General features: G+C 42.9%; 1 protein-coding gene and 1 long non-coding RNA gene across 3 annotated transcripts in view; one reads left to right on the forward strand and one right to left on the reverse strand.

The window, feature by feature from the left end:
- The window catches only part of PTBP3 (polypyrimidine tract binding protein 3), a 188,373-nt gene that overhangs the window by 22,948 nt on the left and 138,657 nt on the right, over positions 1-26,768 (forward strand). The window lies entirely within an intron of this gene.
- LOC120946668 overlaps positions 20,817-26,768 on the reverse strand; it is a 50,732-nt gene continuing 44,780 nt past the window's right edge. The window contains exon 3 of the long non-coding RNA XR_005750779.1: positions 20,817-21,305. This is a non-coding gene — a long non-coding RNA (uncharacterized LOC120946668). The remainder of the gene's footprint in view (positions 21,306-26,768) is intronic.

Consider the following 26,768-nt stretch of genomic DNA (forward strand, 5'->3'; position numbering starts at 1 on the left):
TGGTGAGGAGTACAAAGACAAGTGTGTCTTGCCTCCAGTCAAGCATGGTGGTGGGAGTGTCATGATCTGGGGCTGCATAAGTGCTGCCGGCACTGGGGAGCTACAGTTCATTGAGCCAGCATGTACTGTGACATACTGAAGCAGAGCATGATTCCCCTCCCCCTCCCTTCGGAGACTGAGTCCCAGGGCAGCATTCCAACATAACAACCCCAAACGCACCTCCAAGATGACCACTGCCTTGCTAAAGAAGCTGAGGGTGAAGGTGATGGGCTGGCCAAGGATGTCTCCAGACCTAAATACTATTAAGCTTCTATGGGGCATCCTCAAACGTAAGGTGGAGGAGTGCAAGGTCTCTAACATCCACCATCTCCATGATATCATTATGGAATGGAAGAGGACTCCAGTGGCAACCTGTGAAACTCCGGGGGAACTCCATGCCCAAGAAGGTTAAGGCAGTGCTGGAAAATAATGGTGGCCACACAAAATATTGACACTTTGGGCCCAATTTGGACTTTTTCATTTAGGGGTGTACTCGCTTTGGTTGCCAGAGGTTTAAACATTAATGGCTGTTTGCGTTTTTTTGAGGGGACAGTAAATTTACACTGTTATACAAGCTGTACACTCACTACTTTACATTGTAGCAAAGTGTAATTTCTTCATTTCAGTTGTCACATGAAAAGTTATAATAAAATATTTACATAAATGTGAGAGGTGTACTCACTTTTGTGATATACTGTGTGTGTGTGTGTGTGTTTGTGTGTGTGTATAATATATATTACACATTTTATTAAAAAAAAATTCAGCCCACTGGATTGAGCGACAAAAAACTTTGTGTGTACCCAGCCTAAAGCCTCCCTGTTAAGCCCCGTACAAACGGGCAGAATGGAAGACATTTGCCGGTTCAAGAAAAAACGACATTTTGCCCGTGTGTATGTCGGTCTGTCTGATAGCAGCCGGCGCGCATGCTGGAAAGCCCTCAGCGGACCGACTCCTGATCAGTGCTCCCAGCCAATGGAAGAGAGCGCTGATCGGAGTGTTCAGACAGGGGGGGCTATCCCCCTGTCAGAATGCAACAGCGTAACAGGAAAGATTGCTGGAGTAACCTTGCATGGTTAGTACAGTGTCTCCTACCGGAGCCATCAGTTTTTTTTCATGCAACTTGCTGGGTTGCATGAAAAAAAACAGTTTTTGTGTATCCGGCTTTAGTCATCTAATGTAATGAGCAGAAGGATTGGCTTCTTGTATCTCAAAACCTGTTTTCACCTTGCTGCTTCACTGCCTGGTTCCCTACTGCGCATGTGCGAGTAGCGTAGCATGTTCCCAGTGGTCCCCCCACTGGGAGTCTCTCCCCGGAAGTGGGTGCAAATACCTGTATTATACAGGTATCTGCACCCCCCCCTCTCCGCTGAAAGGAGCTGAATGTGACACTGGAGGGGGGAGGGTTCCAAAAAGTGGTAAAAAGTCAGCCGAGAAAACCGACGGGAAACCTGAGAACCTGCTCGGTAAGTTTCTCCATGTACACATGGCCGGGTTTCCCGCCGGGAAAACAGCGGGGAGAACATTGGCCGGGAATCCCGGCCGTGTGTATACTCCCTTGAAGTGTTTCCCCATAGGAAAACTGCCGGGTTTAAAACCGGCAGGAAAATAGAAAGCAGGTTCTCTATTTTCCTGCCGGGATTCCCGGCAGTTTTCCTGTTAGGAAAACTGAGAGGAAGCATACACACGGACGGGATTCCCGGCCAAAAGCTCTCCCTGCAGTTTTCCAGATGGGAAACCCGGCCGTGTGTACGGGACTTAAAGCGGTGGTTCACCCATAAAAACGACTTCCCCCTATTACATTGTGGGTGCAATGCCAGGCTCCTGCACAGCCCATGTCACCATATGTTACAAAGCTAGAGGAAGGATGATTGAATTATATTGAATTATATGAGCATACTGAGCAGCGCGCTCACAGCTCATTCAAACTTTAAGTACGTCTGCCGTGCTGGAAAGCTGTACATGTTTTTTTTATTTTATTTACTTGTCTCTGTTGGTGAATGACGCCGCTGTGTAGGCAGAACCTCGCACTGCCGCTCTGTTTTCAAAAAGTGGCAGTGGTTGCGTGTAGAAGATCCTCCACCCGCTGTCACAGAGAGGGACACTCTGACGGAGGGAGGCAATTTACAAAGGGAATGATACACCCTAAATATGGGTGTAACATGTTCCTAAAGGTGTACTTCACTTTTAATAATTTGCCAAGACTGAATACTGTCACTTGTAGAGATGGGGAGTCAGTGACCTCATCCACCTGGGTAATTTCCAATATCATACAACACTGGACCTTACTCTGCAGTGTGGATGGAGCATGAGGTCAGTAGGCATACCTTGTTTGGGGGTTGGCTATCAGAATACCCTATCGCTGTGCTCTGAATTTAATAAGGGACAGCCTGAAAGTGAACAGTTTCTGCATTTTATTTTTTTCACTTCTTAATAAACTCACGTTCTCTTTGAATATAGTGTTGTATCCCTCTTTAAACGCTTATGTGAAAGATATAAAAAAAAGCCAGTTAACATCCACATTTTTTTCCCAAAACCGTTATACTTGTTCAGAAAGGGGGTGTATAGAGTTTCAATGGCAGACAGTCTAAAAGTAAACCGCTTCTGCTTTTTTTTTTTTTTCATTGGTGAATTTAATGTCATGGTTGCATCATACAATCAGGCTGGGTTCACAAATATGTAAATTGGATGCAGGTTTGCCCCGCATTCAAGTCGCATGACAGGAGACTGTAACTGTCTCTCAATGGAGTCAGTTCACACTGCTCTGGGGTGGCCGCAGTCCGCATTTGGAAAGGGTCCTGTTTGTCTTCTGGTTCCGATTCAGGTCTGAACTCCGGGTGAAAATCCGGACCTGATTCGCACCTGAATCGGTGAACTGGGACGCTCCTGACCCCATGCTGTGAGCTGCGGCCACAGCATGTTTGAAAGGAGCCTAAATGTTTATTTGTAAGATATATTGTACATATTTAACATATTACAAAAAAAAAAAAAATACAAGACCTTACAAAACTTTTTTTTTTCCCTCCAGACTGTACTTTTCTTACTATCTTTTTTCCTTTCTATCTTTTTTTTTTTTATTATGCATTCAAATCTACCTTCCACATTACTAGCAAACGTTTCTTTAGCTATCCTTGCGCCATGTGATTTCAGCTCAATTTGATACCCTCGCTATGCATTTGTTTAACTTTAAGCTAGAATATTTTATGTGTGGAGAGACCTTTCACAAACAAAGCCTATAGTCTAATGGCTCTAGACCTTTCGAGGCAGCTCGCTGTTATGCCCTGTACACACGTTCGTTTCGTCTGATGAAAACGGACCGATGGACCATTTTCATCGGACGAACCGATCGTGTGTGGGCCCCATCAGTTTTTTTGCCCCATCGGTGAAAAAAAATAGAACCTGTTTTAAAATTTTCGTATGGTTAAAAAAACGATCGTCTGTGGGAAACTCCATCGGTCAAAAAATCCATGAATGGTCAGAATCAAGTCGACGCATGTTCGGAAGTATTGAACTTCATTTTTCTCAGCATGTCGCAGTGTTTTACGTCACCGCGTTCTGACACAAACAGATTTTTGACTGATGGTGTGTAGGCAAGACTGATGAAAGTCAGCTTCATCGCATATCCGACGAAAAAATCCATCAGTTTGTTTTCATCAGACGAACTGATTGTGTGTACAGGGCATAAATGGATATATTTTCTTATCTCGAAGTTGAGACCTCCTGAGATGATTTGGACTGATGTAGTTCAAGGATGTAATGAGGAACCACAGACAACAAATTTAAATGTATTCAGCAGTTACATTACACTCCAGTGAAACTACATTCCACGGGCCTGCTTCCCAGTGTGGCAAGCTGTGGATGCTCTGAATCATTAGCAGATTATTTTTATCTGTTCTGGACATGTTCATATGTTTCTTCATGCTGGTCTTAAATTGTTTGTTACCCCAGCATTTCATATTTGGGATATGTGCCTGCTGTACCATGTACTTGTATGAAAAAGTATCCTGTTCTTTAAATTGCTTCCTTTGTGAGAAAACCCTAGTGTTCCTGACAGTCCCTCTGCTTTTCTATTAAAAAAAATGGCCACACTAAGGCTTGATTCACACCTATACATTGTTAATGCTTTTTGCATTATGCAGATTTGCACTGCAGCCCATTTAACATGGTTTCCTATGGAACACGTTCTGTAGTGCAAATCTGCAAAATGCAAAAAAGCACAAAAAAACTTTGCATGTCTCTTCTGCAATAAAAAGCCCTCCTATTGAATTCTTCTTTTTTTTTTACCTTACCCTTTAATTGTATATCCGTGCATGCATCTTACCATATCGACAGTTGGTATTGGTAAAAAAAATTTTTTAGATTGCCAACTTTGATAATGACGCAACAAAGTGCCATAAATATTGTCACAGAGATCAAAATTCTGTTATGAGGCCCAGGAGCAAAGCTGATGTTCACAAAATGCTACAGCTAGATTAAACCAACATATTCTTTATGCGTATGGTATCTCTCCGCATCTGTGTTTTAAGTGGATGCGTCTGATCTTTCTGCTCTGTTTCAGGCAGGATGCTTCCACTTTAGAATATGTTAGCCGTACTCAGCGTTTTAACCTTGGAGGAACTCTTGAATTAACTTTCATGTCTCGGGAACCCCTGCTAAAAATTATAATACTTAGCGCTCATGGTGCATTTAGCATGATAAGTAGGTTGAAAGAAAAGAAATCAAATAGAAAAAGTCACATACCTTGGGTATTTGACGCTCCTAAGAAGATCATTTTTTTTTTTTTTTAATATCCACCTACTGTATATGACAAATGTATTTTCAGTAATAATTTGGAAAATAAATAAAGGAACAGAAGCAAAATGGTGAAACTTGTGGTGTGCCTAGCACTAGTGGTCCATGTAGAAGTAGCCACTTTGGTGGTCAGTGTAAATTGCCACTTGGTATTGGATGATTATTGGGATACCAATGTGCCACAGCTCAAGGGACTCCCACTAAACTCTGGAGGAACACTGTGTGAGAAAGGTTGAGCTAGCCTATTATATTCAATATCTACAGTTATATTCTTGCAAACCATAATTTATCCCTCTGTAATGTTCCACGGCAACCTTCTGTGTAAGCTCAATTGAATTCAATGGAAAATCTCGCTTGCATGAGCTAAAAAGCTTGAACTTGTGCCCGATAAATACACAGTTCAAATAATCAAACATATGCGGTATGTGCTGTCATATCTATTAAAGTATATATAATTCTGTCCGCTGACTTGTTTTATTCATACAGTTTAAAAATCCATTGGTGTTACTTTCTCACCCCCAGCCTGTTGACTGGACAAAGAAGCTGCAAAACACTAATAAGTCATCATCCTGCACACTCTGCCCCCCTTTGCATGTTCTTTGTCAGCACATGCAGCAGAACCCAATTAACTCCTAGGCCTGCCAGATCCATATTTATCCTATTATAGACTGACAATCCTGTGCCACTCCTTACCACAGTTGACTTGATACCCTTGGTATCACACTAAGGCCTCAATGAGACTATCATTTGGGGTGAGGCAAAAATGAGCTTTTGAGCCACGTTTTTGCCACCTGCTAACCACCCCCCCCCCCTACTTAGCTATGTAGCGATCGGCAAGCCCACCAAACGTTACACATGCAAATTGCCCCGCAACCACGAGCAATGCATGCGATTGCGGTGTGATTGTCAAAAATGGGGTTCCTCTGAATCACAATCTGGAAGCAGATCGGGCTTTAGAGGCAAGGGAAATTTCGACGCACATCTAATCTACCCCAAGGCTGCTTTCACACTGATAATGTACTTAATGGTATTTACATTTAGGGCAGTATGTGCCCAGGGACGAATGCCTGGAATGCAGATTTCTTGTGTTCTCTGCATTCATCCCTGGGTGCATTCTGTCCTAAATGTAAGTTCTGCTAGGCACACCACCTAGCCTTGTCCAGCTGCAGCAGCCTTCAGCTACTTGTAGATTTTTACAGGCTGCTGGCAGCGCGCCCATGTCTTCTGCCAGCAACTAAACTCCTGGAGTCTCCTGCACTGGGGCTTAATGCCCAGTGTGCATGGGGCCTATAGTAGACTAATAGAATTATGATAATAATAAAGTCAAGTATTTCAGATTAATCCTATCAGTTGGTTATTGGCATTCCTCTGTATGGAACTGAACTTAATGTGTTGCCCAATGCACAATGCATTCCTGGGGGGGTGTGTGTGTGTGTTTTATAACTGAGCCTTATCTTTCTAGACTATAGCATGAACAAAGGCAAAGATCATTTTAACTAGAATACATCAGGTTGAAAGCCAATAATAATTCAAGATAGCAGCTGATATTCATTGGATTCCCATGGCCTTCATTAAATGTTGTATTTTAATTTTTTTATAACCAGAAAAGTCACTAACCTACTAAAAGATACATTGACACATTATTGTTTCAATGTTTTCTTTATGCCAAGGCTCTTAATGTTTATCACGCAAAGGAGCAGAAATATTAAAATGTTCTCACTGGGAAATTAATGATGCAGTGCTTTTTTTTTTTTATTATTATTATTTTTTTTTTTGCTGATTCTCCCGCTGATTCTCCCACACTTTCCTATTAAAAACACAGTAGTAAGCACTGCATCTTGCTACGACTCCTTGCAAACAACTCAAAGAGTTTCCTGTTTCTAGCAGTGACCCAAGTCGCAATGCAATAAAATGACATTGCACTTTACAAAAAACAAGATGTAAGGACTATTCCGACTGCTGAGCTGATTATAGTGGGTCATCCACCAAATGGTTTAATTTTTAATTTTGGATAGAATGAAAAATGTTTAGAACTTCTGTTTAACTATTTATTTTTTATGCCGTCTCTGTTCCCCCAAAATCATCTTCCTCAGCTCATGGAGAAAGGGCTTTTCTAGTTTTTTTTTTGTGTTTTTTTCCTTGGAGACATTAATTACTTGTTCACGTACTGTTTCTGTGACCAGACACGAAGTGTGAGGGCATCTTTGAAGCAGATAAACAGCAATGTACACCTAGTTTATGTGGAGTAAACATCTGAGAGAGAACGAAATTGTAGTGATAGGTCAAGATAGACTATTCTATTTCATTACAGACTACAACTAATTCAGAACGCCGCAGCAAGGTTACTTACGGGTGCTGGTAGGAGAGAACATATCACCCCAATTTTGAATACCTTGCATTGGTTGCCCGTCCGTGAGCGGGTTCTGTTTAAGATTGGCTGTTTTATGCATAGGATAGTCCATGGAGGTGGACCAGAGTACCTCTGGGAAAAAATTCACACGATATGCTCCTAGTAGAGCACTACGTTCAGCGGGACAAACAAATGTCGTTGTCCCTAGGGTAAGGAAACCGACGAGAAAGGACGTACTTTCTCGGTGCAGGGGGGGGGGGGTGGGGTAAGGTATGGAATGATTTACCGTTGGTCCTAAAAAAACACCACCAATTTGCTAAGCTTCAGGAAGGGTTTGAAGACCTTGCTCTTCCAGAAGTGTTATGGGGGCTTATAGGTCACTGCATTCTGGCCAGTAAGGGAGCTAAATTAAAAAGATCAGAATCTCCCTGCTCATTATAGTCATACGCATCGAGGCCCATGGGTAAGACTGCGTTTTTAAGCATTTTTTAATAATTATTATGACAAGTAAAAATTATATCAGGGATTGATGGTCAACCTGACTGGACAAGCCTCTAAGTACCACTTACAAAGGCATTAAAGTAGTATAAAACCCTTAATTTTTTTTTAGGATAACGCATTGAGCACAATGAAATAAAGGTTCCCCAATAACAATTTGGTAAAATTCTTACTGCTTCCCTGAACTTAGGTTCTTCACAGGAAAGTGTTACCAGTGGACAGTGCAGTCTGAGTCAGTCTGTTAGCTTGAAGATAAAAGGAGGAGTGCCTTGCTATTTTAAGCTATGGTGCTGTGTGTTTCTACTGATGCACACAGTGTAGGGAGCTGTACTGTGAGAAAAGAATCACCCTGAAACAGGAAACCTAGGGCAGTGGTCATGGCACCAGCTTAAACTAAAACATAGGCAAGGATTAAAAGCTAAATGAGCTCAATACATGCATGGTGTTTTAATCAGCTGCTAAAAGTGAGTAAAAAAAAAGTTCAATATTACATTAACTACTTGCCGACCAGCCACCGCAGTTATACGGCGGCAGGTCGGCTCCCCTGCACGAGAGCCCGTAGCTATACGTCGGCTCTCTAAGAGGCCACTAGGGGCGTGTGCCCGGCGGGCGCGATCGCCGCCGGGCACCCGCGATTGCTCGTTACAGAGCGAGGACCGGGAGCTGTGTGTGTAAACACACAGCTCCTGGTCCTGTCAGGGGTGAAATGCCTGACCGTCTGTTCATACAATGTATGAACAGCGATCAGTCATTTCCCCTAGTGAGACCACCCCCCCTACAGTTAGAATGCAGAACTGCCCTAGATTTAGTAACTCAACCCCAATGTCTTATTATAAAATTGCTTGTCAATTCAGGGCAAAGTGGCAGGTTATAAAAAAACAACCCCTCAATCGCTTTTATTTCTACTCAGTTTGGAGCTCTCCAAATACCTAGTCCTTCTGGGTATAGGACCTATGGTCACATAGGGAGAAAGAGAAAAAAATGTAAAGCTGTAAACTCTGACTCCTTCCAACACAGAGCTTACACAGTGTTGGATTCCTGGCACTCAGAGGAACTAGGTGGTGGGGGAGAGCTCAGAAGTTGCAGATGGAGGGTTGTTCTTACAAGAGAACATGTTACTTTGCCCTAATGGACTTCTGTCTAAAAAGATAGGAAGGAAAAGCTGCCCGACTGCTACATCCCCAAAATCTACAATTGCCTATCCCAATTTCGCATAGATTTTCGCTGTGCAACCCACTGGGAGTGTGTGTGTGTGTGTGTGTATGTATGTGTGTATGTATGTGTGTATATATGTATATGTGTGTGTGTGTGTATGTATGTATGTATGTATGTATGTATGTATGTATGTATGTGTATATATATATATATATATATATATATATATATATATATATATATATATATATATATATATATATATATATATATATATATATATATATATATATATATATATATATATATATATATTCAGTGGAACCTCGGATTACGAGCATAAACCGTTCCAGGAGAATGCTCGTAATCATCCAAAGTACTCACATTTCAAATTGCGTTTCCCCATTGAAGTGAATGGAAACCAAAATAATTTGTTGCACATTGACTTCAATGGCATGTAATACCGCATGCGGCCAGAGGAGGGGGGCACCAGAGAGCCTTGAAAAGGGCCGGAAAGGCCCAAGGACAGTTCGGCTGACCTCAGAAAGACTCCGTTCCCAAGCCTTTCCAAAGGTTTGCCAAGGTCAGCCGAACTGTCTTTGGGCCTTTCTGTGCATTTCCGAACGGCGCTAATCAGCTCCGGCGCCCCCCCACCTCAGGCCAAACGAGGTACTGCACACCACTTTTGGCCTTAATCCTGCCCGTTTTGCAAAACAACACTCGCAAACGGAGTTAGGATTTAAGGAAATACAGTGCTCGTATTGCGAAACGCTCGTTAACCGCGTTACTCGCAATCCGAGGTTCCACTGTGTGTGTGTGTGTGTGTGTGTGTGTGTGTGTATGTATATGTGTATTGCATTTGAAGCACCTGCCATATTATTCTATTCATCATGGTTAAACAAAATGTTCTTAGATATACAAAGAACTATACACATAGGAGTATTCTATTATTTGCTGTGGTTAATTGTTTATACAATAAATTTTCCATCTTCTCTGGTTTTCAAAAAAAAAACAATTGCATTATCGTGTAGCATTGGTTTCAGACAAGCGCCTGAATGTAACGACCTGCTTTTAAGATCTTCAGGTCAAGAGTTTACCAATTAAAGATCAGGGAGAGGGCAATTAGATTGAAAAATAAAAAAAAGGATTGCAATGATCTTTCCAGTCTACAATGTGTTTTTTTTTCTTCTGTCAAATGCACGATTGATGAAGATGATTTAAATGTTCATTATGGGAAAAATTAGTTAAAGGAAGTTTCTTTGCAAGCAAACCATTAAGTTACAGCAACATCACAACATAAAACGCCAATTAACTTGAACTCTTTATAATTTTATCCTTGTACTCATAAACGCTAACATTGTGTGCATTAGGTCACTGTTTGACCAATAAAACAGAAGACCCCATCAAAACAACAACGACCAAACTATTTTTTGTTACTAAAAACTAAATCCAGACTGTTGTAGGACACAAATATCTAAAGGGAAAATTTACAAAGCTGCACGAGGTCTTATCAAAATGTTCACTTAAAGCGGAAGTTAAAGGGACTGTAAAGGTATTTTTTTATTTTATTTTATTTTTTAATAACAAATATGTCTATGCTTACCTGCTCTGTGTAATGGAATTGGACAGAGCGGCCGCGAACCTCCTCTTCTTGGGTCCCCCACAGTGCTCCTGACCCCCTTCTCTCTGTCCAGTGCCCCCAAAGAAAGCTGCCTCTGGAGCCCTGGTGCTGCGTCCATTGACACAGACAGCAGGAATTGGCCCTGCCCCCACCCCCCCGCACCGGGAGCCCCAACAAAGCCAGCAAGACCCTGAAGTGAGGGGAGAGAAGAACTGCAGATGTGCACAGCACTGGATCGCATTAGGGGTTAGGAAAGTACAAAGAGGGGGGGGGGGGGGGGGGGGTTCTGACCCCTAAATTTTTTTTACCTTAATGCAAGGAATGCTTTACAGCCACTTTAACTGTATCTGAGCACCAGAAACTGAAAACGCTATTTGATGCATTTTTATTATTTGAAGGCAAACGCACCTATCCGTGTCGTGTGTGTGTGTTTGTTTTTTTGTTTTTTTAAGTAAAGGCATACCCCTAAATGGACATTTTAGGCACTTGTATATTGAGACATATAAAAATCAGTATATACAAGTATAAAAAGGTATATTTATTTAACAAAGTAGTTTAAAAACAATTAGCTAGATTCAGGTCGGCGTATCAGTAGATACGCCGACCTAACTCTGAATCTGCGCCGACCTATGTTTAAGTGTATTCTCAAACAGAGATACACTTAAACATATCTAAGATACGACGGCTTGCGCCGTCCTATCTTAGGTTGCAATATTTTGGATGGCCGCTAGGTGGCGCTTCCATTGCGGTCGGCGTAGAATATGTAAATCAGTAGATACACCTATTCACGAACGTACGCCCGGCTGCCGCAGTACTTTTACGCCGTTTACGTAACGCATTACAGGCCTAAAGTTATTCCATCAAATAGATGGAATAGTAATGTTAAGTATGGCCGCCGTTCCCGCGTCGAAATTCGAAATTTTTACGTTGTTTGTGTAAGTCGTCCGTGAGTAGGGATTTACGTCGTTTACGTCCACGTCGAAATCAATAGGCCCGTGCGGCGGACGTAATGCACACTGGGAAATGTAGGCGCATGCGCAGTTGAAAAAAAACGTCAATCACGTCGGGTCAAGCCTCATTATCATAAAATACGCCCCCTTAGACAAATTTGAATTAGGCGCCCTTACGCCCGCCCGCTTTAGGCTACGCCGCCGTAACTTAGCAGGCAAGTACACTGTGAATCATGTACTTGCCTCGCTAAGGCCCCTTTCACATTGAGGAGTTTTTCAGGCGGTACAGCGCTAAAAATAGCGCTGCTATCGCGCCTGAAAAACTCCTTCACTGCAGACTCAATGTAAAAGCCCGAGGGCTTTCACACTGAGGCGATGCGCTGGCGGGAGACAAAAAAATCTCCTGTCAGCAGCATCTTTGGAGCGGTGAGAGGAGCGGCATGTATACCGCTCCTTCACCGCTCCTTCCCATTGAAAACAATGGGAAACCGCGGCAATACCGCCCGCAATGCGCATGTGGGCGGTATTAACTCTTTATCGGCCGCTAGCGGGGGTTAATACCGCACCGCTAGCGGCTGATACCCGCGGCAATTCCGGCGGTATAGCACCGCTATTTTTAGCGGCGTTATACCGCCACCGCAGCTCCCGCCCCAGTCTGAAAGGGGCCTAACTTACGGCGGCGTAGCTTAAATGCCATCTATGTGAATCTAGCTAAATGCATCTATAGATGATGTAGAATTTACTTCCTGGAATTCATCTGCCCGTAGTTTAGATATGCAGGAGGGTGTGCTTAGCTGAGAAAGCCCCTCCTCCAGATGCAAGAAAGACTCCCCGGATGTATGACATAACTTTGTCCTAGACCAGGAAGCAATTGGTTTAACCAAAATGGGTTTGTGTCTCTTGCATTTTTTCAGTTACATAGTTACAAAAAAAAAAAGTCAATTGACTTTCCTTAAGTTTTTAACAATTTTTCCATGGTACTAATCACCTGGTGTCTGAAGTTACAAATCACAAAGCATATATCAATTGTAAACTCCACAGCCACTCCAAATTCAGGGGAGTACCTCCTTATTACACCACATCATCTCTCAATCTGCTATATCTTATGCCAGGAACCCCCATTTGACAGCAGATTTCTAAATATAGAGGCTGTACAAAAATATCTTCAGGGTCATAATTATCATACAGAAGGAGCTTATTCTTCCATTCTTTGAAGAGACTGCATTTTATTCACCCGTTTGGTGGAGAAGACTTGGTATAATTAATCTAGCATCCATCAGAAAAAAAAAAAAAAAGTAAAATACCCTCTATAGCATAATTTATATGGAAAAATGGACAACAGTGCTATTTGAGGCAAACAAGCTATTTGAGTATATGATAATATATGTCAAAATATAGCTGAGTAAAGTGATGTAATAATTGGACATGTCCACCATTTGTAGTATTAAAAGCAAACTCAGCCTTCCATTTATGTCACCATGATTTATTTTGTTGGGAAGTCCCCTTTAAAAAAACAGCCCCCTAATATTTCCAGCTGTAGCCATTTTGGGTAAGGGCAGATGCTTCATGTAGTCAAGGCCAAAACTAGGGGAGGGGGCACCTGTGCCAGTTGACGCATCTGGGGGGGGGGCATTGCCAGGGGTTCCGTCACCCTCTCCCACAATGGGAAGCGCTGCTCTAAGGGTGTCACTGCCGCCCGATCAAGTGTAATGGACAAGCAGTGCCCGCTGCATAGTTTGCCAAGTATCGGAAAACCAAATTAGGAGGGAGACTGCACAGATGCAGAAGGCCCTGAACTAGGAAGTTGGGGTTGGTATGGCAAAGGATTTGGGGGGCCCGGGGGGGTGCAGGGGAGGCCCTGGACAAAGGGGGGTGCACAGGAGGCCCTGTGCTGGGTGGTGCAGTGGCCCTGGGCTGAGTGGGGGGTGGATTAGGCCCTCGACTGGGGGGTTTCAGAAAGGAGGCCCTGGACTGGGGGGGGTCTCAGCGGAGGCCCTGGACTGGGGCGTGCAATGTGGGCATTGGGCTGATGGGGGGGGGTGCAGACGTGGCCCTGGGCTGGGGAGTGGTGCAAAGGAGGCCCTGGACTGGGGGATGCAACGGAGGCGCTGGAGTGGGGGGGTACAGTGAAGGCCCTGGACTGGGTGATGCAAAGGAGGCCCTGGACTAGTAGGGGAGTACATCGGAGGCACTGAACTTGAAAAGTGGTGTTGGTGCGGCAAAGGACCTGGATTTAGAGGGCAGGGTGCAGAGGAGACTCTGAACTTTGGGGGGCTGTAGAGGAGGCCTTGGACTAGGAGGGGAGTACAGAGGAGGCTTTGAACTTGAAGGGAGGTGCAGAAAAGGCCCTTGACTAGGAAATGGTAGGTGGTGTGGCAAAGGCCTCTGGTTGGGGGGGGGGGTACAAGGAAGATGGGTGAGGGGATGCCTGGAGGTCCCAGATTAGGAGAACGATGTCTGGAGGGCCTGAACCAGGACAGGGAGTGTCTGGTGATCCTGGACTATGGGAGTGGGATAGTGAAAGTCCTCTGGCTTAGGAAAGAGGGTGCCTGAAGGACCTGCCAGCTTTGGGGAGAAAGAGCTTGGATCTAAAGCCTGGCGAGTTCCCAACAAAAATAGGAACGTTTATCAATTGTCGCAAGTGGTGCCAAACAGAAGCAGAGAGACAGGTCGTGTGATAGATTTATTGCTTGTTTGGCTGTACTTCTTCTGTGGATCACAGCAGTGCAGATTGTTTTGCACTCCTGTGACCCCCCTGTAAACCATTTTTAGCTGACAGCGGGCTGTCTGCTGATGTCACAGTGCTGGTCCAGGTTGGGAAAAGATTGCAGCCATATGGTCAGGATCCGCTCACATGCCTGGACCAGCACCCAGCTCAGGCTGAGCCGGCCGCTCCCGCCCCCTCCATAGCCCAGTGTTTCAGTGTGTGTTTGGGGGGGGGGGGGGCAGAGCAGAGGGACAGATGCAGCACCCACCTCCATGAGTATGATTTAAAAAAAATTCCCATACCCAACACTTCCTTTTTTCTGTTATCTGGCCCACATGACAATTAGTCACATGGAGCACATGTGATGGCCATGTACCGCGTGGAGATACTTGGTGTTCTGTGCAGGCAGTCCAGTCAAAGTCCAATTTGGAGTTGCATGGACATAGTCGAACGTCAAAATATGATATGCGGACAGGAAGGGATGCATGTATCTGAACGCACAATGTCTTCATTCAGGTCTGTGCACCCACTTCAATAGGTGAAGCTCTCTAGTGGATACAGATGCAGCAAAAAGTGGCTCAGAATACAGCACCTGTCTGAATGAGCCTTTAGGAGAATTTATCACAACTAGAGCAGACAGAATCTGGAGCAACCAATTGGCTCATAGCTTTCATTTTCAAAGCTGAAGATAGAAGCTGATTGGTTGCCATGTACAACTGTTCCAGATTCTGACTGCACCAGTTTTGATAAATTCCCCTCACTGTGTTTTTACATTTCTTACTCTAAATACAGCACATTGTTAAAGTAGACCAATATCTAATACTTACCTGAGCCCTCCTCTCGATCTAGCAATGTCCACGAGAGCCTTGGGACTCGCACTCTTAATTGGCTTTTGGCAGCATCTTGAGCCATTTGCTCCTGCTGCTGTCAATCACCATCAGTGAGCCAATCAGGAGACAGAGTGGGTGGGAGTGCGCCTGCTTGGATGCCCCCATAGCAAGCTGCTTGCTGCAGGGGCACCCTTAAACAGGGAGGGGCCAGGAGCACCGGTGAAGAACCCAAAAAGAGGAGGAGGAGGAGGGTCCAGGCTGCTCTGTGCAAAACTATTACACAGAGCAGGTAAGTGTAACATGTTTGTTATTAAAAACAAAAAACAAAACTTTAATATCACTTTAAGATTAGCTGTGTGTAGTAAAGGATATGCAATAGAACAGTTTTAGTTTAGTACAAACCTCTGTACACTCATTTTAATGTCTGTTATATGCTTGCTTGTCATTAAAGCATGTGGCCATTTAAGCTCCTCCCACTGTTGATGCAATCTGACCACACCCACAGTTTTCGTGTGGCGTTGATATATTGCCACATACCATTTTTCTTGGGGGTGCAAAAACATGACCAGCCCCGGTTGCCAGATGTGCTAGCTACGCCACTGCATGTAGTATTTTCTTCCTGGAATCTATCTTCCCTTAGCTCAGGCAGGAGGGTGTGCTTAGCTGAGAAAGCCCTTTTCCAGATGAAAGACTCTAGAAAAAATTAAATTTAAAAAATGTAAATACAGTATAATATAATCTAATGCTAGAAGCATAAGGATTAAGAACAGTCAATGTTCATTGAGAGAGTGTAGCTCCACTTTAACAAATATTAAAAAGATGTAGAATTCTGTTTTTCACATAAGCTATTGAACCATTGAAAGTCTTTATATTAAGTTGTATGTAATCCATTATTTTATATCAAGCTGAAAATGAATTGAAAACTAGAATCATTTTATTTTGAAGAGAAGGCATTGTATCTATCGGAACATTTTGTCCAAATGAAAAAATAATTTTCCCAGTGGACTCAAGAGCACTGGTAAAACCTTATGACCTTTTGGTTTAGTTCTTTGCTATTCTTTGCATTTTCTAAGCACCCTTGTCAGTGGTACGTGGTTTTTCTAATCCCATGTAACTGGAGTGTCTGCAGGAGAGCTTGTTCTGTTGCACAACCGACTTAATTGAGACAAAAAAATAAAATAAAAAATGCAGCCATCACATTTAAGAATTGGTAAGTTGCAATACAATAAATGTTTGTGTTTTTGGGTTAAATACTGGTTTAAGGATTTTTTTTTGTAAACACCACAAGTCAAATAACTTTCCTCCTAATGATTTATTGCAATTTTTAAATGTCTTATTAATTGTTCAGTTAGACTGTTTGGCATACATTGTTAATATTCGATTAATGGCCAGGATGACCATAAGCTCGGAAGGCAATAAATTTACTTAAAGATGAGACTAAAAGCTCAGGATGAAGGTTAATGATACAGTACTGGATCTGTGCTATCTTTTATTGCCCACCGATTTTTTCATGTTTACGTTGCCTCAATAAACTCATTAGTGGTGCCCTCCTCCCATCCCCCATGCCTCATAGCAGCTGCCTTGGCTGATCTGGCAATAGTTATGCTACTGTAGCCAGTCATTGCGGTAGGAGGTGGTGACACAAGACTGTTTCCCTTTAGGGCCAGGAAATATAAACCAGCTCTAATTGGGTTTTAAGTTCTTGCTCCATATGCATCCAGCTTTACTGCAGTGCCTAGCAGTTCAATTCCGTAGACACAACATAGACGAAAATATAACATTTGTGCACTCCCTCATATCTCCAGTAGTTGTGTGGACATCTCTATGCCAGATAATATTGGAAGCCAAAATTGTGACTTTTTCTTCTCTTCAGCTTCTAGTTTTTAGCGTTGGAACAGAAAATGTTGCAACATCTGCAAGTCCGCACTACTGTCATGTTTGGAGGGGGAGTTGGGCGTACTTGGGGGTTATGTGGCTGGCGGTGTGTGTGTGGATTAATTTTCAAATTCTGTAATGAGTCACTGCAGTTTCTATATTTATACCTACATACCATTTTTTCATGTGGGATAAGCAAACCTGAAAACTGACATTCTTACTGTTGTGTGTGTGATGTTGATATGCCTGAGGAAAATTCTTTCAAACTACCAGTTTGGGCAGGAACAGCCAGTTGCTTGAATGCATTGCTCGTAGAATCCAATCTAAGCCGAAAAGCGATGACGGAGAGTCTAACATTAGGGTTCTTTGGAATTAAAGTTGAAGACCAGAGTTATTTTCTAAAAAACATTATTTGGAAATACCTTCAATCCAGTCCGCTTGGTAAAAGTCTTGCCTTTTATCTCTACTCCTACATTTTTTAAAATATAGTTTTTATTAAAGTTCAAGAAAGGGCCCGGCCCCAAATTTACAACATAAACAGTCAAACCAACGAGGTCGCAGCCTCACATCTTACACAATACCGTGAATGCTAGAGCGGAGTAGGATAATCATTAATACTTGTGTGAGGTATTCCTACCCTGAGATACACAATCCTCTTAGAGGTCCACTCCTGCTTACGTCATAACATTACAGTGCTGCGGTACGTATATGAGAAGGGTCTCCCTTTCTCGTTCTCCATTTTCTTTATACAACAACCAACATTTATTAAAATGAGAAATAAAAATTATAATTAGGGTAGCGAGAACTAGAAAAAGTAAGGGGTAGAACCGCCAAGTAAGGGGGGGGGAAGCAGGTTCAAGAGAAGGGGGGAGGACCGCGACAGGGCGAGGGCTCAGAGGGATGGGGCTGTGTCGAAGCGCTACAATACTATGTCCCCCAAAAAGGCCGTCCCCTCGTTGGAATAGATAAAGATGTTCCAAATGCTCCAGATCTCTGTATATCTCTCATGGTTATGCTGTGCCGTAAAAATCAAGTCTTCCATTTGTTTTATTTCCTCCACCTTCCTCAGCCAACACCCAACGGTCGGTGGGCACTGCTGTTTCCAGTAGAGAGGTATGCACGCCTTAGCGGCATTTAGTAGGTGTCGTAGTAGTGATTTTTTGTAAGCCTTGGATGAGATCTTGGATAGGTGCAGTAGGAAGAAAGATGCATCTGCAGGGATCTTGTAATCCGTAAACCTTTGCGTTATATTGCGTATGTCATCCCAAAAGTTCTGCAGTCTTAGGCAGGACCAAAAGATATGCAATAGGGATCCCTTGTCTTCCCCACAGCGCCAGCTTAGGTCTGACGCCGTCGGGAAGCATCTGTGCAGTCTGGTGGATGTGAGATACCATCTAGTGAAAATTTTTAAATTTGTTTCCTGGATTTTAGTGCACATGGAGGATTTGATGGCAAAGGTGATAATCCGTTGTTTTTGCGACTCTGAAAATGAACAGCCGAGATCGGCTTCCATTTCAAACATGGGAGATGGGGTTGTTCAGCAGGTGAATTTAAAAGTGAGTACATTTTAGAGAGCGTCTGAGACAACGGCTCGGACTCCGAGCAGTAGTCCTCAAACGTCGTCTGTAGGCGAGCAAAGGAATGCGGGTTTGAGTGCAAGAAATGGTGTAATTGGACAGCCCTCCAGAAGGGAAGACAATAGTCACCCGACATGTCAGTCAATTCCGAAATGGACACCCAGCGACCAGACTTAACAAACTTGGAGGCTCCTACAATTTTTCACTTTGCGGCAATGCATCTTCCCACGCAAACTTTGCAAGGGAAACATCCTGCAATTTTTACTTTGTGTCCATACTCCACGCCACACAGCCTTTGCAAGGGAAGCAGTTTGGCTGGGCTTTTTCCCAGTGAGCACCGCACCATGGCCTTACTCCAGTAGATGAGCTGTGCCTCACTAGATGTCTGAAGGCCACCATGAGTATGGTTCATCCAAAGAACTACATGGAGCTGTGGGACATTTCCTATTGCCCGACACCCTGGACATGCAGTTCCGGGTGCTGGGCTGCTGGTTGCTGAATACGCGGTCGGCTAGTTTTGGTAAGGCGTTTATTGATGTCCTCCCAGAACCCCGCCCCTGAGGCTGCATCCTTTAGACACAGCTGATCGTAGATCAGATAAAGGGCCAACCACAGCAGCCGTTTACCATGTGATCAGCTGTGTCTAATCACAGCTGATCACATTGTAAACAGACTTGCTGGTTATCGGCTGTACTTTCATCACGCACAGTATGAGGAAAGGAGAACCAGTAACCACCAATTCTGATAGGCACATTTACACTCCTAATCAGTGCGCATCAGTGCAGCCTCATCAATGCCCATCAGTGAAGAAGAAATTCTACTTATTTGCAAGAATTTCTAACAAATTCTGAAAACAAATTGGCAACAAATAAAAGCCCCAATGGTGATTAAATACCAAAAGAAAGCTCTGTCTCCAAAAAAAAATTAAGGCCTCATGTACACTGGAGCTCATAAAAACGCCAGTAGCGTTGTTGCTTTTTTCTGCTTGTTTGCATCAGCATTTTTTAGCGTTTGTAGCAAGAAAAATACCTCTTTGCTAAAACTATGGAATCAAAAATGCCGGTTAGCCATATTTTACTGCGTTTACCAGCGTTGGATTGTTTATCAGCTCAAAAAATCCTCTCAAAACCCTGGGGTTTTTTTTCCATCCTGAAAACAACGATAACAGCCTGTGTGTGCATGGGCACATACAATAACATGCTAGGGAGTTTACTGGCTGTAGAGAAAAATGCCATAAGCCAAAAACAGCAGCTCTAAAAACATCCAGTGTGCATAAGGCCTAAAAATGTCATAGGAGTATAATGTTGCATGACCGTGCAATTGTCATTCAAAGTGCAAGAGTGCTGAAAGCTAAAACTTGGCCTGGGTAGGAAGGGGGTGAAAGTGCCCAGTATTGACGTGGTTAACATTTGAAAACAAAAAAAAGTGTAGCTCTGCTGCTTACCCACAGCAGAGCGAACATTTTGTATTCACATAATACATACACACACATGCACAGAAATTCTGGGCCAGATTCACAAAAGGCATACGACGGCGTATCTGCTGATACGCCGTCGTATCCCTGTTTCTATCTATGCGACTGATTCATAGAATCAGTTACGCATAGATATCCATAAGATCCGACAGGTGTAATAGTTTTACACTGTCGGATCTTAGGATGCAGTACCGCGGCCGCCGCTGGGGGGAGTTCGCGTCGTAAACCAGCGTCGGGTATGCAAATTAGCAGTTACGGCGATCCACAAAACTTTTTCCCGTCGTTACGTCGCCGCAAGTGTTAGTTTGCCGTCGCAAAGATAGGGCACCTTTTACAAAGTGGAAAATTACTCCACCATGTAAAAGTATACCCGTCTTTCCCGCGTCGCTTTTGAATTTTTTTTTTTTCCCGGCGCAAGTCTTTTTTTCACGTTGCGATTCACAAAACGTTGGCGCGTCGTAATTTTGCGCAAAGCACGTCGGGAAATTTGCTTCGGGAGCATGCGCAGTACGTCCGGCGCGGGAGCGCGCCTAATTTAAATGGTACCCGTCCCATTTGAATTGGCCCGCCTTGCGCCGGACGGATTTACGATACACCGCCGCAAATTTCCAGGTAAGTGCTTTGTGGATCGGGCACTTAGATAGAAAATTTGTGGCGGTGTAATGTAAATCGGTTATGTTACGCTGCGCCGCCGGACTGTGAATCTGGCCCTCTGTTCCTTTTGTGCACACAGTATTTCACATATATGAATCAGTTCACAATAATAATACACAGAGGTAAAATACATTTCCTCCTTCTCCTATGTGTGGTTCAGCAGAATGTATTTGTCAGACAGTACTTTGCATGCATGAAAATAAGCAATCAAATCCAAGCCATGCATTTTTCCGGTATTCTTGTGCCAGTATTTTTTTTTTTTTTTTAATACTCTCAAGTACAGTCCTTAAAAAGTACTTCTACATATAGAGAACCGTCCTTGTCTTTTCTCTTTTTGCCAACATATGCTATTAGCTATGGTAAATGGTCTTTTTTTTTTTCTAGCATTCAGTAGGGTGTGCTCACATCTGGTGCTACAAGATCAAAAAGAGCCACTTATTATGGGAAGCTGTGCTGGTCAATGAAATAATAGTCATTAGTTGTGATCTGTATGTTGTTGAGCAATACACTGTCATAGCCTGGAGGAGCCATTTGTGTTTTACAGCAAACATAAATAGACCCTGTCGCCAGAAGATTTATTTAACAACAATCATCTCCTATGATTATATGTGCGTTTCTGTTTAAAACATAAAAAAGTTATACGTGCATATTTTATACATGTTTTTACTTGTAAAAAGGTTCCTTGTGTAGACTTCCAAAAGCCCAAAGACTGTTGCTGGGTGCCCCCATTTTGAATATGTCAGCTGCTCCAGCAGACTCAGATGTCCTTTTGCTTCTTCCCTGGCAGCTATATAAATAATATATGGGAAGGAAAAAATGCTGCAAGCATTCAAAACACTTTAATTTTTTTTATTTATTTATTTTTTAGAGGGGAAAGCCAGTAAAAGTAAAAAAAATATGTTTTTTAATGATGTACTTGAAAAATTATATACGTGGCTATAGACATCAACAATAACCCTCCTGTTAGAAACCCTATCTACTAAAGCCTCGTACACACTACTGTTTTTTTTTTTTCCAACTGACAAGTTGGAGTGGCTGTATGAAGAATCTGATGTTAGTACAGCGATCTCCCCTGTTGTGCTATTATGTTCTGACAGGGGGACGGTCCCCCCGCCAGAACACTCCTGAGCGCTGATCGGGAGCCGATTGTCAGACCTTTTTAGTTCATGACCCTTCGACAGAAACGGGCCGACCAGCCATCTTCTGTCAGTCTGGCTGCGGGGACACACGGGCTGAATGTCGGCCGGTTTCTGTTGAACTAGCCAATGCGGCCCGTGTGTACTTGGCTTTTAGAAGCAAGTCCTGCACAGTTTCCCATGAGAATGTTAATTAGAAATGCGCACATTCCTAGTTCCCAGACCCTACTGACAAATTATTGAGTTGTAGTCAAGTTAACCAAAAGGTCTAAAATTAGTATAGATCTGTAAACTTAATTTTCATCTGAACACAAAACTGTAAGGCCTCGTACACACGACCGAGGAACTCGTCGTAAATGAAACATTGTTTTCCTCGACGAGTTCCTTGTTAGGCTTGTCGAGAATCTTGACAAGCTTTCTTTGCGTACACACTGTCAAGACAAAATCTCGTTGTTCTCAAACGCGGTGATGTACAATACGTAGAACGGCACTATAAGGGGGAAGTTTGATTCCACTGGCGCCACCCTTGGGGCTGCTTTTGCCAATCTCATGTTACTGCGTGTTAAGTAAAAGTTTGGTGAGAGACGATTCGCCCTTTTCAGTCTGTTCCAGCGTGACGCATGTGCTATCTCCATTACAAACCCTACTTTTACCGAAGGTGCGCTCCCGTCTCATACTTTATTCTGAGCATGTGCGGGTTTCTAAGCATACACACGAACGTGTTTCTCGTCGTAAACCAGCCCGACGAGAAACACGATGAGGAAATTGAGACTCCCGACGAGGAAAAAGAGAACTTGTTTCTCGTCGAGTTCCACAACAGTGTTCTCGACGAAAAACATACACACGACCGTTTTCCTCTGCAAAAAAGCTCTGCCACCAAGTTTCTTGATGGATTCTGTCATGTGTACGAGGCCTTAGTGACACTTTTCTCCAACCGACCAAATTGATCCTAACAATTCATGTTAAAAACTGAGGTTTTAGTTGCACACAGGCTTCTAACAATTCTGAAAATGCTGAAAAGTCTGATAGAGGCACTAACAGAATAAAGTCAGTAGACATAATACCTTATCTGTCACCAGAGGCTAGTATAATACGTTATCTATTACAGAGAACTGCTTTGGGGAATATGTTTGGGGTGATGACTGTGTGCCCTTAATAAGAGTAATTTTTACTTTGCCATGTATAAAAGTGTAATTTGTGAGGATCCTCTGGTGGGCTCTGAGTATATGGGAAAAATATTTGAATCTAAATCATCAATCTTCTCTGTGTCAATCATTTCACCCCCAGTCACGTCATTCCCATCAATTGTCACTGTGCACAGCAAGTCGCTAACATGATTGACAGCTGCCGCCTGGATGCAACCCACTTCCCTCCATCACTGTGCCTGCATTGCTAGGCAGCAACAAAGCTTCCTACAGTATCTCACAAAAGTGAGTACACTCCACATTTTTGTAAATATTTTATTATATCTTTTCATGTGACAACACTGAAGGAATTACACTTTGCTACAATGTAAAGTAGTGAGTGTACAGCTTGTATACCAGTGTAAATTTGCTGTCCCCTCATAATAACTCCACACACAGCCATTAATGTCTAAACTGCTGGCAAGAAAAGTGAGTACACCCCTAAGTGAAAATGTCCAAATTGGGCCCAATTGGCTATCTTCCCTCCCTGGTGTCATGTGACTTGTTGGTGTTACAAGGTCTCGGTGTGAATGGGGAACAGGTGTGTTAAATTTGGTGTTAACACTCTGTTGCCTTATGGGTTTACGTGAAATCTCCATTATTAGCTGTAAAATATTGTAATTATGAATCACTGGACGTTGAACATGGCACCTCATGGCAAAGAACTCTGAGGATCTGAAAAAAAAATGTATTGCTCTACATAAAGATGGCCTAGGTTATAAGAAGTTTGCCAAGACCCTGAAACTGAGCTGCAGCACGGTGGCCAAAACCATACAGCGGTTTATCAGGACAGGTTCCACTCAGAACAGACCTCGCCATGGTCGACCAAAGAAGTTGAGTGCACGTGCTTATATCCAGAGGTTGTCTTTGGGAAATAGACTTATGAGTGCTGCCAGCATGTCTGCAGAGGTTGAAGGGGTGGGGGGTCAGCCTGTCGGTGCTCAGACCATACGCCGCACACTGCATCAAATTAGTCTGCATGGCTTGTCATCCTAGAAGGAAGCCTCTACTGAATATACTGAAGCAGAGCATGATCCCCTCCCTTTGGAGACTGGTCTGCAGGGTAGTATTTCAACATAACGACCCCAAACACACCTCCAAGACGACCACTGCCTTGCTAAAGAAGTTGTGGGTAATGGTGATGGACTGACTAAGCGTGTCTCCAGACCTAAACCCTATTGAGCATCTGTGGGGCATCCTCAAACGGAAGGTGGAGGAGCGCAAGGTCTCCATCATCCACCAGCTCCGTGATGTCGTCATGGAGGAGTGGGAGAGGACTCTAGTGGCAACATGTGAAGTTCTGGGGAACTCCATGCCCAAGAGGGTTAAGGCAGTGCTGGAAAATAATGGTGGCCACACACGATATTGACACTGTGGGCCCAATTTGAACATTTTCACTTAAAGGGTGTACTCACTTTTCTTGCCAGCAGTTTAGACATTAATGGCTGTGTGTTGAGTTATTTTGAGGGGTCAGAAAATTTACACTGTTAAACAAGCTGTACACTCACTATTTTACATTGGAGCAAAGTGTAATTTCTTCAGTGTTGTCCCATGAAAAGATATAATAAAATATTTACAAAAATTTGAGGGGTGTACTCACTTTTGTGAGATACTGTATATAGCCAAGGACAACCATATTTTCTCCCTTTTTGTCAAAGCGACGCAGTGCCGAATCGCAAAACCTGGCCTTTAGCTGCATTTTGGTCCGGGGCTTAAGTGGTTAAACAAACTTATGATATGTATGACTGACTATTATTTTCACAAAGGGGAAAAAAAACCTTGTTTGTACTAAATTCTGATTCCTGTAGCGTGTTTTCCCCAATTTATCTGTGTTTTGTTATTATAACTGTTGAACCAAAGGCATGACTTGTACGTTTCCTCATCGCAAGCCCTGGTGCTGCCTTTTGTTCCGTGTAGCCATTTTTCCCCTTGGCTTTATTTCATCTGCTAGTTTGCTATGGAGTTATTGTGCTTGCTCACAACACTTACAAAACTGATTTTTTATATATATATATATATATATATATATATATATATATATATATATATATATATATATATATATATATATTTCCTGAGTTCCCATGCTGGTTATTCAGTGCTTGTGCTCTTAAGCTAAAGTTACTTGTGTTTTACATGAGTCAGTACAACAACTCAGATTACAGTGAGTTGGCCAAAATGAACTAAAAAGCTAATTATGCTATGAAGCTCTGCTATCTTCTTAAGAAAACCTGTACTTTTTATTAGAAAAAAAAAATAAGGCCTGGCATTTCTACCTCCTTCTGAAAAGGCTCTGTCAATTAAAGTCACTCACAACAAAGAACAAGCATGTACAAACCAAAGGCAGGATTCCTAATCATCGTACGTATTCAATGTCTGTGCCTCAGAAAGTATTAAATCCATATTATTAGCATGATACCGAGAATATTGCCATTTTAGAGGGTAAATTCGGTAATGGCAAACTCCATATTTCTCCCTACAAGTTTATTTTAAAATAAATGAATCTACCATTACTTCCGCAAAAAAATATGGAAATAAAAACAATGTGCTTCTTTATCATTTAGGATAATGAAGAGAAACATTGAAATATATGTTGAATAGTCATGATATGGCTAAATAAATCTACTTATTCTACATCTGTGATATCAACCAACAACAATAAATGTACAAATGACAACTGGGGCATAAAAAAGAAGATGCTAAACTTAGGTCTAGCTCCTCCTCTCTCATTAATATACAAGGGGCAGAAAGTGGGACTTTATATAGGTATTACCTCTTGCGAAACAACGAGCAATTGTAAAAAGTGCACATTTTTATTAATGCAGACAATATAAAGAATAATATCCGAGGTAATAAAACATATGTAGTGAACATTAGTATGGTTTTGTTCACTCCCTCTAGTGGCCAATCCATAAGTTCGATCCAAACACTTTGGGTATGAGAATAAGCCACACGTGATAACCAAATATTCAGTGTACATATACAGCAATTAGGGATGCAACGGATCAAAAAACTCACGGATCGGATCGATCCTCGGATCCATCAGTAAAAAAAAAAAAAACACAAGACAAACAAAAGTTTTGTCTTTTTTTACATTTTTATAAATATTTTTTTTTACTACTAATGGCGGCGATCAGCGATTTTTTTTCGTGACCGCGACATTATGGCGGACACATCGGACAATTTTGGGACCATTACAGTGGGAAAAATGACAATTACAGTGTTACTGTTTTACTTGTGTGGGGGCAATGTTGGCTATGGCTATTATTAATAGCCATAGCCAACATTGCCCCCACACTAGTAAAACAGTAACACTGTAATTGCCATTTTTCCCACTGTAATAATAGTCATAGCCAACATTGCCCCCACACTAGTAAACAGTAACACTGTGTGTATAGCCATTTTCCCCACTGATTACAGTGGGGAAAATGGCTATACACACAGTGTTACGGTTTACTAGTGTGGGGGCAATGTTGGCTATGACTATTATTACAGTGGCAAAAATGGTAATTACAGTGTTACTGTTTTACTAGACCGAGTACATCAGTACAGTGAGTTGGCTAATGGCTATTAAGCCATTAGCCAACTCACTGTACTGATGTACTCGGTCCATCTCACTGTACTCAGGTTGCATGCAGAGTCAGCGGCGCAGCGCGCTCTTACAAAATAGAAAAAATCCACGAGCAGAGGGAGGGGTGATGACGTCAGCGCGCACCGCCGCCGAGTGTACCAAGATGGCTGACCGCTCCGGAGCTAGGCCGAAGCCGCGGTCTTTCCTAGGGCCGCGGCGGCGGTGCGGTCCGCAGATCGCATACTGTGCCGATCCAAACAGGTCGACGCGTTCGGATCGCGGATCGGGCACGATCCGTTGCACCCCTAACAGCAATCAGATTATAATACGGTAGTTGCGGATTAAGCCAAACAACAAAT

The sequence above is a fragment of the Rana temporaria genome, chromosome 1 (assembly GCF_905171775.1).
Source record: "Rana temporaria chromosome 1, aRanTem1.1, whole genome shotgun sequence".
Classification (NCBI taxonomy): domain Eukaryota; kingdom Metazoa; phylum Chordata; class Amphibia; order Anura; family Ranidae; genus Rana; species Rana temporaria.